We start from the raw sequence: 15,105 nt of genomic DNA on the forward strand, positions 1-15,105 counted from the left end.
TAAAAATTGATTTTTACTTTAATCCATTTTAAAACTGATACGATACCTTTTATAACTAGTGTATAATTTCTTTAATATTATTTTATATTATTAATATATAATATATAATTCTTTTCTCATTATCGATTTGATGAATTTAATTAAGTTTATTAAAAAATAAAAAAAGATCAACAAATAAAATATACTCAAGACATTAATCAACAATACTTCTTCATTAAATCATTAATGAAGTGGTGAACAAAAAATATGAACTATGTAAATACTTTTCGTCGATTAAAACTAAAATGATATAATACTGTGGGTACTGTTAAATAAATTTTAATAAATAGTTGAATATTGACCTAAACAGTTAAATAGTTATGATAAAGAATTCATAATATCTTCATTTCACTATAAATAGGTTTGAACAACTACTTACATTTTACTGTAGTCTTGCTTTGTAGTAAGTCGATCGTGCAGTTTGACCAGTGAAAATACATATAATAGAAATTTGCAAGGTAAGAACAATACTTGTTGATATAAATATTTAATTAATTTTTATTTTTTTGTGACTTTAATTTATCTGTGAAAGTTTACGTTTTGCGTTTTTTATGCGTATTTCAAATTCAAATGCCTACAGCTTATTTCAAATCGAGTGGCGAGCCTTTTCACGAAATACTTAATCTCGCAGACAATAGAATATCTATGATCAGACCTATGCAGTGGCGTTGCAATATTAAACAAATTAAATTATTTGAAATCGCACTTATTACAAAATTATTGTTCTGAAGCTATTTTCTTGTGGCATTTTTAAGTAATTACTATTTCCTGTGTGTAATCACATATGGCAGCGAAGTTTGGCAAATGAAACAAAGAACAGAGAAACTGTTACTAGCAACAGAAATGGACTTCTGGAGAAGAGCAGCAAGAAAATCAAGAAGAGATCGGATACCAAATGAGAGAATACGTGAAATGATGGGAGTCAAGCATACAATAGTTGATGACATAAAAACAAAACAGTTAATATGGTACGGCCATGTACAGAGAATGCCAGATGACAGGATTCCAAAACAGATTTTGACGTGGACACCACAAGAGAGAAGGAAAAGAGGAAGGCCGAGAAAAAGCTGGAGAGAGGGAATTGAAAAAGAACTAGAGGAAAGAGAAATCCCTCCAGGCCTATGGCTGAATAGAGAAGAATGGCGGTTAGGAGTCGGAAGGCGTCGGAGAACGCCGTAAACCGATAGTAGTAGTAGTAATTACTATTTAAATGGAAATAAGCCACAATTAAACGTTAAAGTACGTTTATTGACGTTTCAATTTCCATTTCGAAAATCGTTTTCAAAATGCAAACATTAGTAAAAAAAAAACAATTTTTTTTTAACACATTTTATCAACAAATTTTTGTCTAGAAAGATCTCAAAAAAAAAGGTATTGATTTAAAGATTATCATCCTATTGTTTACAACTTCGTCGCAAATGCCGGTTAACTTTGACTGATTTTATCATAGGAACCACTGCTCGTAATTTAACTTGTTTGCTTTTAGAACAAGCGTCTTGCCAAGTATTTTCTAACATTGTTTTATGAATTTGGTTTTAGCTAATATTTACCGAGATACTTGTTAAAAAACCAAAAACTTTATCATTTTAAAATACTGCTGAGGCCTCCCAAATAAACCAATTTTAATTCCGTAAAGTGCATTAGTTAGGTAAAGTGCATTTTTATAAGCATAAAAATTGTCAAACTTCGATGAGTTCGTTTTGCTTTTCTGAACATTTCAGTTTATTTTATTTTTCTGTAAGACAAACATTGGTTAAGATAAAGCTGTTGAAAGTTTGTTTACACTCGTGATTAGTAAATAGTTCAAGCCCTTTTAAAAATAAAGGTTTAAAAAATTAATTTAAATGATCTTATTTCCCTTAAAAAAATTTACAGGATTTTTTAAGTAGTTCATAGCTTAAAAGGTAACCGAGTTTGAGTAAAAAACCAATCACAAATTTTAGGAGATCAGAACGCGGATATTGGAGCATTGTAGGATACACATAATGTAGTGTTAAGGCACAGACATACTTTTAGCCATCCTCACAAACTAATAAGGGTTGTTTTTTTCAGTTGAAATAAAATAAATTCATAACATTTTGATTAAAACAATTATTTTATTTATAATTTTAATTAACAAAAAAAAATATTACAACTATTCGAATTTCTTCGCAAGGGATGGTTTTTAGAAGGATATAAATAATAAGGCAAAAAATTAAAACAGTAAAAAAATCTAAATTTAATGCCATTGTATAATTAACTAATTCCAAATTGCTTTAATTTACAATTATAGTACACCCTTGATACTCCTACATTTTGCAATCCGACACGCTCGGTAGTCCGACGCACCTCCCGTCAAGGTCGCCGCCGTGTCTGCTGTACTGACAGCTGTCACGACATGAATCTCATTCTTACCGCACGCTTTATTTCGTGTGTTTTCCGTAAGAAGTTCGGTTCGATAGGGTTTTTAGATACAGTATTAACTAGTGCTACACTTTTATTTAATTCGTTTAGAAAGTTTAGTTTAACGGCGAGCAAAAGTTTAAAACGAAAGCACAAAACCCTGACTCTAAAAGATAAATGGGATATTATTAAGAGATGCGAGTGTGGTGAAACTCCGACTACGATATCTAGATTCTATAATAGAAACGCTACAGTGCATACAGATATGCTGCTACAGTGTGAAACGTTATGAAAAATAAAGACAAAATAAAAAAAATTATGAAATATGTAGAGAATGATGATAAAAGGACAGAAAAACTCTTAAAATGAGTAAATTTCCTGACGTTAAAGAAGCTCTGCATATCTGGTTTAACCGACAACGAATCAAAAAAGCTACTATTTCAGGAGACATTTTAAAAAATAAAGCTCAGCTTTATCAGGAATTAACAAAGAAAACTAATTTTTGTGCTAGTCAAGGTTGATTTACAAACTTCAAAAAATGGTACGAAATACGATTTTTGCAGGCGAGTGAAGAGAAGTTGAATTCAGATGAGTCTGAGATATCTAAATTTATTCAGAATTTGAGCAACAAGATCACCGAATTAGACCTAATTCCTGAACAACTTTATAACGTTGGTGAAACCGGTCTAAACTGGCAGCAACTTCCAATAAAGACATTTGTCACTTCAGATGAAAAAAGGCAGCTTTTGGTAGAAAACTTTAGAAACAACTTGTTACACTCATGGTATGCACGAATGCATCAGGATCCCACAAATTGAAATTGCTAATCGTGGGTAAGTCCTAAAAACTCTTGCCTTCAAAACTGTTAAAATTGAGAAGCTACCAATTACGTACATAGGGCAAAGCCGTGCCTGGGCAACAAAAGAGGTTTTTCTGGATTGGTACAAGAACAGCTTTATCCCAAAAGTTTAAGATGAGTTAAGAAAAAAGAAACTGCCAGTGAAAGCTCTCGTCTTGATAGAAAATGCTCTAGGACATCCTGATAAGGACGAATTAAAAATCAAAACTGCCGATAGATATATCGAGGCAATTTACTGACCGAAAAATACTACTCCATTATTTCAGCCCATGGATCAAACATTAATAAAACTTTCAAGGCACAATACAAGAAACAACTCCTTGTGGACATTGTAAGTCATCCTCATACTGACATCACTTCAACTTTCAAAAACTTTTACATCAAATATGCTATTATCAATGCTGCGTTTGCCTGCAAGTCAAGGCTACTACACTGATTAAATCGTGAACGAATATTTGGCTCAACAACCCACTTCTTCCAATAGAAGTTAACAAAGAATCCAATGACCAACTTGTGCAAGTTGTACTAGATGCTGCCCTTCAAATTTGTAACGATATGACTAATTTATCAGAATCAAAAGAAGCTTTACAAGATTGGTATTTAGATGACAATCTCGTTGATGACTTAACAGATGAAGATATAATTAAAGAAATGACAGAATCTAATGAACTCGTGACCCAGGAAGCACAGGATGAAAAATCTTTCACCGTCAGCTGTGATGATGTTATATTGGCTGCAAACGCTTTGATGCGTTGGTGTAAGGAGAGAGAGAGAGAGAGAGAGAGGGAGAGAGAGAGAGATTTGAAAAAAATTTGATGTTAATACAAGAAGGTAATACAAGAACAAGCAATGACAGACTGTATAAAAAAGAAAAAGTAAAATACAATCAAAGATTTCTTTAAAGTGTGAGCACAGTATATACGTATTTAAATACGTCCATAATTAATCTACTTTAGTTGTGGCATTTAGTTACTAGTACGTATAATGTTTATAAGTTATTATTTACACCCTGTACGCACATAAAATTTATTAGCTTCCATTTCTTTAAATAAACATGTTTTATTATGTAATATTTGCATTGTAATCTGGGTAGCATTTTACTCATAAAATTTAAGAATATTGTAAGCTACTGCTACCAAAACAATGCTATACAGAAATATATAATTACTTTCGGTAATCCGGACACTCGTGGTAATCCGACACCCCTTTGGTCCTATACCTGTCGGATTATCAAGGGTCGTAAACCGCAATTAACGGCAGAAGTCTAATTTTGAAGTGGAGTGTAAGTATATCCTAAATTCAAATTTTGACGCCAATCAGTGCAGACAGTAGTTTAATAATTATAACTAATCTAGGGGGTGAGATGTAGGAATTAAACTATGATAAAATCTGAAATTATGTTGTTTGATATTAATTGACATTCACTTACTTCATTTAAAATTATTTGAATCAAATATCCGCTATAATTTACAATTGTACGATTTTTTTCTAATAGGAGTAGTTTTCACCCCCAAAATATAAAAAGCAAGTAAAATTCAGGGTAAGTAGAACCTAAATCCAAATTTTCATGCAATTAGGTGGTGATACGGAAAATTACAGTGTATCGCCGTATTTTACGTTCATTTACTGGCCTATAAATTAAAGTTGATTTTATGCAATTAAATGAAGTGTCTTCCAATAAAGTCGTCTTTAGAAACTCAACTTAAAAATATTGACAATAACATTTTTTAAAGTCATCTACTTTAAAATGTATAATGTATGTCTATATGAATTTTCAATATAAATGAGCAAGATAAAATAATTTTATTAGAAGAATTTTTTTACCACGTAACAAAACGAAATTGGTAGAATTTATTAATGTCTGATATTATAAGAAGAATATAAAACATTATCTGAACAACTGAATCGAACATTTGAAAAAATCGTTGATGGCCTTTGACTTCTTTATATTTTCGTTGAAGCCCATAATTGTATGTAATAAAAAAAGTGGCTTAAATATAATAGAAAAAGAAAGAAAAGTGAGCTGATTAAAAGTTTAGGCATCATTATTTGTTTACTATAAAAATATTAACCCTATTTTTTTATTCTATTTAATGATGTTAATCGTTTATACTTACTTGTTGAAATATATTAATTAACAAAAATATTATTAGTGTTTATCAATAAAATAGATCATTTAATATTTTAAGACTCAAAATGACAAGTTTGTGTACTATACTCTTTTTTTATAAATAGTATTTGGTACAAATAAAATATTGTAGACATAGCGCGAGATTGTTAGCATACTCAATAACGACATCACTTCGTTTTCTTTTTCATACAGGTATAACAATAACAGATTAAAAAATATTTTCCAATTGAGAATCTCTTTTCTCTATTTTCTTTTTTTTCCAAAACTATTTTTTCTTTGGTATTTTTTTATCTTCATTATATATTCAGAGATACTTTTAATATGCCTGTATACTGCTGCTCTAAAAAGATTTGTGGTTGTTTTGTTGAAGCACGACGTAGATTTTTCAGCCAGGAAATTATTTGTCTTCTTGGTCCGCCTTTTTCCTTCTACTTTTCTCGGTAAAATTAGATACAGCAATCCATATCTTTTTTTGTGTCTTATATTGTGACCAATTTACTTGTTATTGACTGTTTTTATTGTAGTTAACAGCTCTTTTTTTTATAAATAAGTTGTCCTGATTACTAACGTAATCAATATAAGGTATCTTTACAATTTGACGATAAAGCCACATTTCGAAAGTTTCAAATTTTATTGCAGGTAGCGCCTCTCTAGCCCACTAATGTATTAGGATGCCACAAGAAAATAGCTCAAAACAACCTCTTGAATAATGAGCTTAACTTTAGAACTTGTTTATGTTTGGACAAAATCAATTTTCATGAATATTTAAAAATTATATTATCGTTATCTGTCTCATTACAATCCAATATTTAGATCATTACATACAATTTTTTACCTTAGCACATATATTAGTGTGATAATGGATTTATATATTTTCAGTGTGTCAGTCCAAGGAAATATTCATCACATTTTTTTAGTTATACGAAAAGTTTTTTTCTATTATTTTAATCATGGAAAATTTGTATAGAAGTAAACATCAAGGTAAGAGCACATAATATGGTTTGTTAGTATACTATGTTTATTTCTTTTATTGCAACATTTGTAAGTTTCTTACCCGTTACAAATCGATATTGCACTTTATAACAACAAATATTTTTTACCTCACAAATATGTCTCATAGACTAAAAGCCCATGGAACCTTTTTCTCCTTATTTCTTATCAATAATAGAATAACGGGTTGTTTGAACCAGCATGGATCACCATTATAATCAATACTAAAATATTTATTGACAACTTTAGAAACTATGCGTTCAATTTTTATGGGTACTGGTTACTACACAGGTAAGGCAAATAGACCACTCAAAAGGGAAGCATTATGGTCAAACATATTTGTACGGTATTTATAATGTAGATAGGTGATACAAAAATAACAACCTGCTACCTAATGCCGTACAAAAATATTGGTACCAGTAGCAGTGACAATCTTTGATTTTCGGAAAATTTTGACACCATTTTCAGCACTTTGATACAGTATGGCATTCATACATATAGTTTCGGGTCTTTATTTAGATAACTTTTTTAAGTACAGTACATATCGATTTGTACAAAGTGAGAAATCTAGGGCACACCCCTGTATTTTAAAGTAGTACAAATAAGGTGATTTGAGCCATTATGAAACTTTCAGATTTAAATTTAGTTGAATAAAATAACGTAAAACATTTTTGGACATTTCTATTTTTTATTAATATGGACATCAATTATCAACAAAAAAAAATGCAGTACAAACAAAAGATTCTAAATGACTTTAGGAGGACGCTCCCGTAGGAAAAATGATTCCTTTCAAAAATGTCCCTTCAAATAAATAAGAATAAAGAATCTAATTGTATAAACTAGTTTTTTAAACAAATTTTAATATAACCTGTTTTTGCTTCGGAAAACATTTTTTAGGTATCGTGAGTTATTTTAAACAAAAAAGTGTTTTAGTGATTTTTCTCAAAAGTTGCCAGTTTTCAAGTTATAAACAATTTAAAATCTCAAAAAATTATGTACTTTCGAGGCTGGAGGTTCGTTTTTATCGTATTCTTGGTAGTCAAGAACCCATTCAACTTGATAAAACCCAGCTAAAACCCAGAACAATTAGTGAAATTATGTGTTAATTATTCTTCTCAAATTATTCTCTAAAAGACCTCCTATAATATTGCTCTACTGTCATTTTAGCCTAAAGTGTTGGGAAACCAACTAATTTTTCACTACTCAAATTTAACCTAACGCCGCCTCTGTAGTGTGAATATCAAATATGTATTATAGTAAAATTCATTAACCGATGCAGGAAGATGTAAACATTACCACGTGTAGGCCTGCAACAGGGCCGCATTTGGGATTATCTTTTTGTTTAGTCAGAATATATATTATCTTATAAAATACGAAATTTATATTTTAATTTTGCAAAAGTGCTCGACAAATAACCTGAATGTTTGAGTTAATATCCGATAATAGGAACCATTTAGCCCCCTTTCAGACGAGGATACTGTATCCGAGATACTGTATGCGAGATACAGAATTTTCGATGGCGGCTGTATCGGATTCACGGGCATGCTCGTCAGTGTGAAAATAGTAGCAGTGCAGTGCGGTTATATTTTTGGATTATGGATGTAGAAGAGTGTGTTATGCTGTGCTAAACATATTAAATAAAAAGAAACTGAAAAGACGACGTAATTTGTGGGTTCATCCTATTGTAGAATTAAGAGAAACCTTTTTTAAGAGAAATTAAGAGAAAATTTATTGCAAGATCCATCGAAGTTTTTTAATTATTTTCGAATGTCTGTGAAGTCGTTTGAAGAACTTCATAAAATTTTGGAAATTCAATTGAGTAAAAAAGACACAACTATGCGTAGAATTATTTCATCAAAAAACGGCTTTCTATGACTTCTTAAAGTTAAAGTCTATGACTTAAATTTAAAATAAATATGTGTACTTATCTCCAATTTGTAAATTGTTTACCTCGCCCTAAATAAAAAATGACCGTATTCCTTTCACAATAATGTAGTTTGATATTCGTTAAATAATCAAAATTCCAATTAGCAAACTTTTAAAACTAAACTGTATACGTATGAAACAAAATATTAAAATATTCTACTATGTATTTATAATAAAAACACGTTTATTTCTTACCATATTCATTTTGCTGTACTGCAGTCATGGCCTCAAAATTGTCGCTTAGAATTTTTGACCCAGCACTGCTGCTTTTTATTTCTATTGCAGTAATCTGGCGATGCTGTATCCCATAGACAGGGATTTGATTGTACCAAACAAATAAATTTGTCACTATGAAATACAGTACGCTCCATTATTTAACTATATTCAGAAAACACCGTCTTTCTTTCGTTGCTCATTCACAATTATTCGACAGAAAATCGCGCGTCTATGGAATGTGGTGCAAAAGTATTCGTGTCTGAAAGCGTTCATTTAACGTAATGTTTCTTCTGTATCTGGGATACGCATTCAGTCGTCGGCGACAGGAAAGTCTGAGATACTGAATTCGGTATCTCGCATACTGTATCTCTCGCGCGTCTCGTGTGAAAAGCTCCATTTGAGTCTATGTAATATCTGCGTCTCGGATACGCGTATCTCGGATACAGTATCCTCGTCTGAAAGGGGGCTTATACAGGGCGAAAAACCCAAGAATTTATTTTTTTTGCCAACAATTTTATGTACAGAGTGCCTGCAAAAAATATAAGTTTTATTTTTAATTTTTACTATACTTAGTTGTTTGTACAATTCTAAAAAGTTTCATAATAATAATAACAAAAAAAATACTCATTACTCAATTATGTTGAAATATATATATATATATATATATATATATATATATATATATATATATATATATATATAATTATATAATTATTAATAAGTCGTGACTCGTCACTGTTAAATTATCTAAATCTGAAAATTTTGGGGAATGCATATGTAGGTACTATAAATATGTCATCAGAACAAAACGTAAAGTCTATAAGCTCTCATCTTTTGATGATATTCTCTTCGCCACATCACAATGTCGTCTCTATCTAGTAAAAGAGCGTTTCTTCCCCTACATTTGTATTGAAAATTAAGTTTTTCAATATTCGGTAAAATGTGGTTTTCGAAAAATTTGGCAAATCAGGGTCATAGTTCACCTTCTTTAAACCCTTATTAACGGTGGGTATTTCGTTGCTCATAAAAAAATTATGAACCAGTCTTCTAATGGCATTTTTGACAAAATTATCAATTTTGTCAAACTTCTTTTTCCGGGTCAGACATACTTTTGGTCCAGCGAATTGATGATTCGTTTTGTATTCCTTTATCACCGTAAACACACTTCTATCACCAACTCCAACTTTATCAGCCACTTTTTTCACAATATCTTCAACCACTAACCCGGGATTTTCTTGTCTTTCACATTTAAAATGATTTCTTTAACTTCAACGCTAAGAGGGCTTCTTTTACTTTGTTTTCAAGGAGGACTCCATGTATTTTCAACCAATTCATCAGCAGAATCAGTGGATGACATTTTTGGTTTCAATATCAGTTATTGAAATACGTGGTTATTGTTACAGTAATCACAATCACGTATAGATAGGGTCGTTATACAAATAAAAATATATACTTAAATAGTTTTAAATCGCAAAACAAATAATTGCTAATTCAACATTAACAGCATAAATATAATTTATTGTCCTTTAACCATCAAGATGACTAAAAATATACTCATAAATCGATTCAAATTACAAAATTTCAATACCGAAATATAATACCTACTTAAATCCTTTCCGAACCTGTATGAGTTCCGACGACGTCGGCAGTAACGAAATAAAGATGGACATTTCGGTTAGTTTTTAAATCTTCTTGAAGAACTGTTACTTGCATGTATGCATAAAATATTCATTAATTTTATGAATCGGATTATTTTTTTACTTACTATGTATTCAGTGATAAAAATAATTTATAATATACTATGCAATAAACACTAATAGTTGAGAAAATAAAAAAATTAATAAAGTGTCATAATTATACTGTTACTTGTCGGAACGAGTAGACTCATTTGGAACATCTTTAACAATCATCTGTTAAATTTATCTTTGTTTATACGCCATGCATCGCTTAATGAAAGTAGGTATAGTAAAAGAAGACCAGACGATAGTCAGCGTATTTGACACCTCTTCTGCCCGCACACCTCTCGTCCCTTTGCCATCTCTAGTAATATAAAGTCCGGTGTTCTCGAATTGAGGACCGCTACCTGAACAGGCAAAATAAGTGCACCGAATTACGGACCGAACGAGATTTTAATGAGTAAGGAAATATTTAAAAATAAAATATTATTTTAGATTTAGTTTATTTTGAGCTGTCTTGAAAGGTAGTCAAAATGAGTGAAATTAAATTGATCTTAAGTGAAAAGGGAAACTCGTTACTTGTATTGGATGATTATTAAGTATCGTGAAAAAATAGTGCTTAAAAGTGGTGAAAAGTTTTGGACATGTACGGTAAATAAATGTAACGCAAAATTGTTTACGCTAGCTGTAGATAATACAATTTCCTGAAAAGAAACATCTATATAAATATCCCATAAAATATCAAATAAATATCTACGATTATTGGGATTCGTACTTTTAATAATATTTTATACCTTCCTTGGTCCTCAATTCGTGCAATTTTTTCAGGTATAAACGTAAACCCTTACTTAAAATTTCATTTTGGTCCTCAATTCGTGTCTGCCCATAAAGTCAGTCTGATTCTCATTAAGTTTATCAATCATATAAGTCGCTAAAGAACTTTTTCTCTCCTCGTCTCTCTCACCCGTGCCACACAACAAGGGCAACTAAGTTAGTTTTAGTTTAGTGATAAGTGTTTAATATAAGTGATAGAGATTAATTAAGTTTGGGCTCGAACTCTGTGCTGAAAAATTTCAAAAAGAATTGTTGCCGATCTTCCATAGAAAAAGGCAATCGAAGACGAAGATTAGTAAAATAATATTGTTACTATGTAAGAAGTGTTGTTGATTCTTATAATCTGTGGATATGGGCTAATCACGTTAATCTACATAAATTTATTGCATAGCCCACATTCTGACCGACTGTCTAATATTCTTCAGAGTGGTGTACTTAGAAGCTTCTGAGTTCTTTTGCCTTACATTTTTCCCCGTAAAATAAGCTGAATCAGTCGTTACTTCTCATTTTGAATCACATGCCCTAAGTATCACATGTTTCTTATTTTTACAGTAAGCATAACTTTTGTTCTTTGTGACATGGTGTATACATTCTGAACATGCGGCAGTAGCACCATCTTCTGAAAACTTTGTAGTTTATATGTTGCATCCGTTAAGATCCATGCTTTCACTTCACATAGATGAGACTTTTAGTTTTACTCTTTGCACAGTGACTATATTGTTAATTGTTTTAACGTTTATTTTTTACTTTTAAGGTGATAAACTGGAAATAATCAAATTAATTATAATAATGGGTCACAACAGGCAATATGATTGGCTACTATACATTTGTTTTATATTTGTAATAGCATTTCTCGAAACTCATTTGATTGCAGGGATAATTATATTATACAATAAAACTGGTACTTGGAAAGTTCTAGTTCCTTATATGTCAACGTTTATCGCCGCCCAACCGGTAATATTTTTGCTTTTTTTGTGTAATTCTTTTAAATTGATTTGTGAAGAATATAAACGTTCCTTAAATGTTTTATTTTTACGAATAAAAGGAAAAGTATCTATATCCTTAAAAAAACATAAAATGAAGTCTTCTCTTGGGTTTTTGAAAATATAAAAAAATTAATGAACTAATTCAAGAAAGTTACCAAAAAAGACTGGTTGTTGAAAAACAGAAAACTGACCATTTAAAAACCACTACAAATTACCTACCATAAAAAATCAGCCAAAAAGTCTTACAAAAAGCAAGTGTGGATATACAGTGTGGATATTAAGTCGTACCCCCCCTAGTGAACTCCGTTATTTAAGACAAAGATGAAAAACGCTCGGACCCGTCAATTTTTATTTTAATAGAGATATTTTATAACATTAAAAAAATTGTCACCCCTTTCATCCCCTTCACTTGACGGGTGTAATTGCTGTTCTTTCAGTATCTGCCAAGTACTTGAAGAAGAAGTATTTGTTTGTCTTGCTATATTCCTTACGCTAACTGTTGGATCTTGATCAAGTAAATTTCAAAATATTATTTTCTTTATTAATTGTTCTTGTTGTTCTTGGTCTACCAGAATTTATTTTATTTGGTCTCACATTCCCAGTTTCTCGACAACGTCGTTCAACGGCTCTAAATGTTCTTTTACTTGGTAAGTTTCTTCTAGGAAACTTTTCTACATAACGTGTCACAGCTGCACTAGAACATCCTAAACATTAGCCTAAGGTTAATAACATGTCAGTGTATTCAACATTTGAGTACATTTTGATTTGATTTTACAAATAACAAGATTTCAAAACTCTAATTATTGTTGATTTATCGTCATAACAATCAATAAATGTCAGATTTCCATGGCACACTTGGAGAAAATAGAGGTATACCTATTAGAACTTTATCATTACTACCAGCATCAATAATTATTACTTCATAATTTTCAAATCAAAATATTCCGAAAACGGTACACAGTATCGAGTTTTACTAAGAGTACCTTTTTCGTGTAAAATTGAATGATGTTTAAGATTACTTGAAATTTTGATTAATAATTATAGTTATAGTTATAGTTATAGTAATAATAACTCTTAAAAAAGTTATATTGACTAATAGTTAGTACGATCCGGGTAACTAGCGCCCTCTATGAGAATCAGATATAAAAAAAATTCATGGGATGTATCAGCTTCCAAAACATATTCGTATAAAATTTTATTACAATGTTGCCAGTAGTTTCGGCAAAATCGTAAAAAATGCGTAATTTTTTTTTCTTCAACGCCCTGTATCTTGAAAACGCTAATTGCCCAATTATTTTTCAGTTTTTTACCTAACCTAGAGACGGGGTTACCTTTTTTTGAAACACCCTGTATACATAATAATAACAAAGGAGGTATGATTTTTTTACATCTTTAATTATTTTTAGGGTTGCGCTGGTTTGTTTCTTATGACAAAGTTCTTAAGTACAGCTCATGAGATTACTGATACTGTATCGAGAAGTAGCACGACACTTCCAATTCAAGATCAATTATTTGAGAAATACTGTATAAAACAAGCCAGAAATACAAAAATTTTTATTTTTCTATATGTGATGTTAAGTTTTTTTGTACACTTGACATTTGCTTTACCCTCGGTGTTTAAGGATTATAATATAAATATTTTATATTGGCTGTTGGAAGAATATTATATACCTCCCTATAGAGCATTGTCGTTATGGATGGAATGTATAGCAGGAATCATAGGTAACTAATCGAACAATAATTATTGTCACTGAAAATTATACAATTTTATGGACAAAGCTTAGAAAAGTAAAGAAAAATAATAACAATAACAATTAAAATTAGATAAATCGTCAATATCACAGAATAAAACATAATAAAATAAAATATACAATCCATTGAAAAATTTCACTTAATTGCAAATTGCATAATAAAACCTTACGAACTAGTTTACGAATAAGTTTAAGCTGCTGCATGTGATACCCAAATATATAAAAAATAATTTGTTGCTTGTACCTAAACGTACTGTAAACGTACTGTCTTAATTATTTGTTAAGAAACTCTTCCACTGAATAATAAGGTCTTTCAGATAGATAGGCTTTTGTCAATTTACGGAACTTAAGGAAAGAAGTTGCAAATGGAGATGGTTGTATAATTTTTTTGCCCAATATACTATAGATTTCTTTACTAACGATATGCATGGAACATTTAAGGTTGCAGTCTATAAAAATACCAAGAAATTTTACAAAATTAATTCTACTGATCTGGCTGTTATTAAGAAGCAAGGGTTGAAGAGCTCCTTTATAGGATAATGCTACTGTCTTATCCACGTTAAAAGAGAGTAAATTAGAGTCGGACCAGGTTTTTATTTTAAGTAGATCAGAATATAATTGCATAAAGTGTTGTAATATTAGAGTTCTTCCAGGTAATACTGGTATCATCAGCAAAAAGATAAAATTTTACATCGATGTTTAAGTTAGTGATATCATTTATAAAGGTAAGGAAAAGTAGAGGACCCAGTACTAAACCTTGTAGTACTCCACATACAATTTTGTGACTAGAGTCAGTATCATTTGCTCTAACTAATTGTTTCCTATTTCTCAAGTAAGATTGGAACCAATTCAAAGAAATACCTCGAATTCCGTAGAAATTCAGTTTTTTATCAAAATGTCGTGATTTACACAATCAAAAGCATGGGCAGAGTCACAAAAAACAGTGGCAGTATAAAGATTATTGTTTAGTGCTTGATAGACCTTAAGTAGTACAGAAAACATAGCATCGCTGGCACATTTATTAGATAAAAAGCCGAACTGACTGTGGTAAAATATTGTTTTCAACGAGAAAGGACATAAGCCGGGCTTTTATAAGTCTCTCAATAATTTTAGATAAGACCGGTAGTAACGCAATAGGTCTATAGTTACAGACATTAGATTTATCATCCCCCTTACGAAGAGGAATAATAATGGCTGTTTTTAGGCACTCTGGAAATATAACTTTTTCAAAGGAATCGTTAATTAGTGAGATCAGGACTTCCAACAGATTATTTGGGAGATTTAAGAAAAATTTTATGGTAATGGTAATCAGTAC

At 30.7% G+C, this 15,105-nt stretch overlaps 1 long non-coding RNA gene across 1 annotated transcript in view; it reads left to right on the plus strand.

Annotated features, from left to right (window-relative positions):
* Window positions 1–431: 431 nt before the first annotated feature.
* LOC140438369 (uncharacterized) overlaps window positions 432–15,105 on the plus strand; it is a 48,537-nt gene continuing 33,863 nt past the window's right edge. Inside the window, exons 1-3 of the long non-coding RNA XR_011950514.1 lie at window positions 432–497; window positions 6,291–6,392; window positions 13,446–13,761. This is a non-coding gene — a long non-coding RNA (uncharacterized lncRNA). The remainder of the gene's footprint in view (window positions 498–6,290; window positions 6,393–13,445; window positions 13,762–15,105) is intronic.

Source organism: Diabrotica undecimpunctata, chromosome 4 (assembly GCF_040954645.1).
Source record: "Diabrotica undecimpunctata isolate CICGRU chromosome 4, icDiaUnde3, whole genome shotgun sequence".
NCBI classification, from domain to species: Eukaryota; Metazoa; Arthropoda; class Insecta; order Coleoptera; family Chrysomelidae; genus Diabrotica; species Diabrotica undecimpunctata.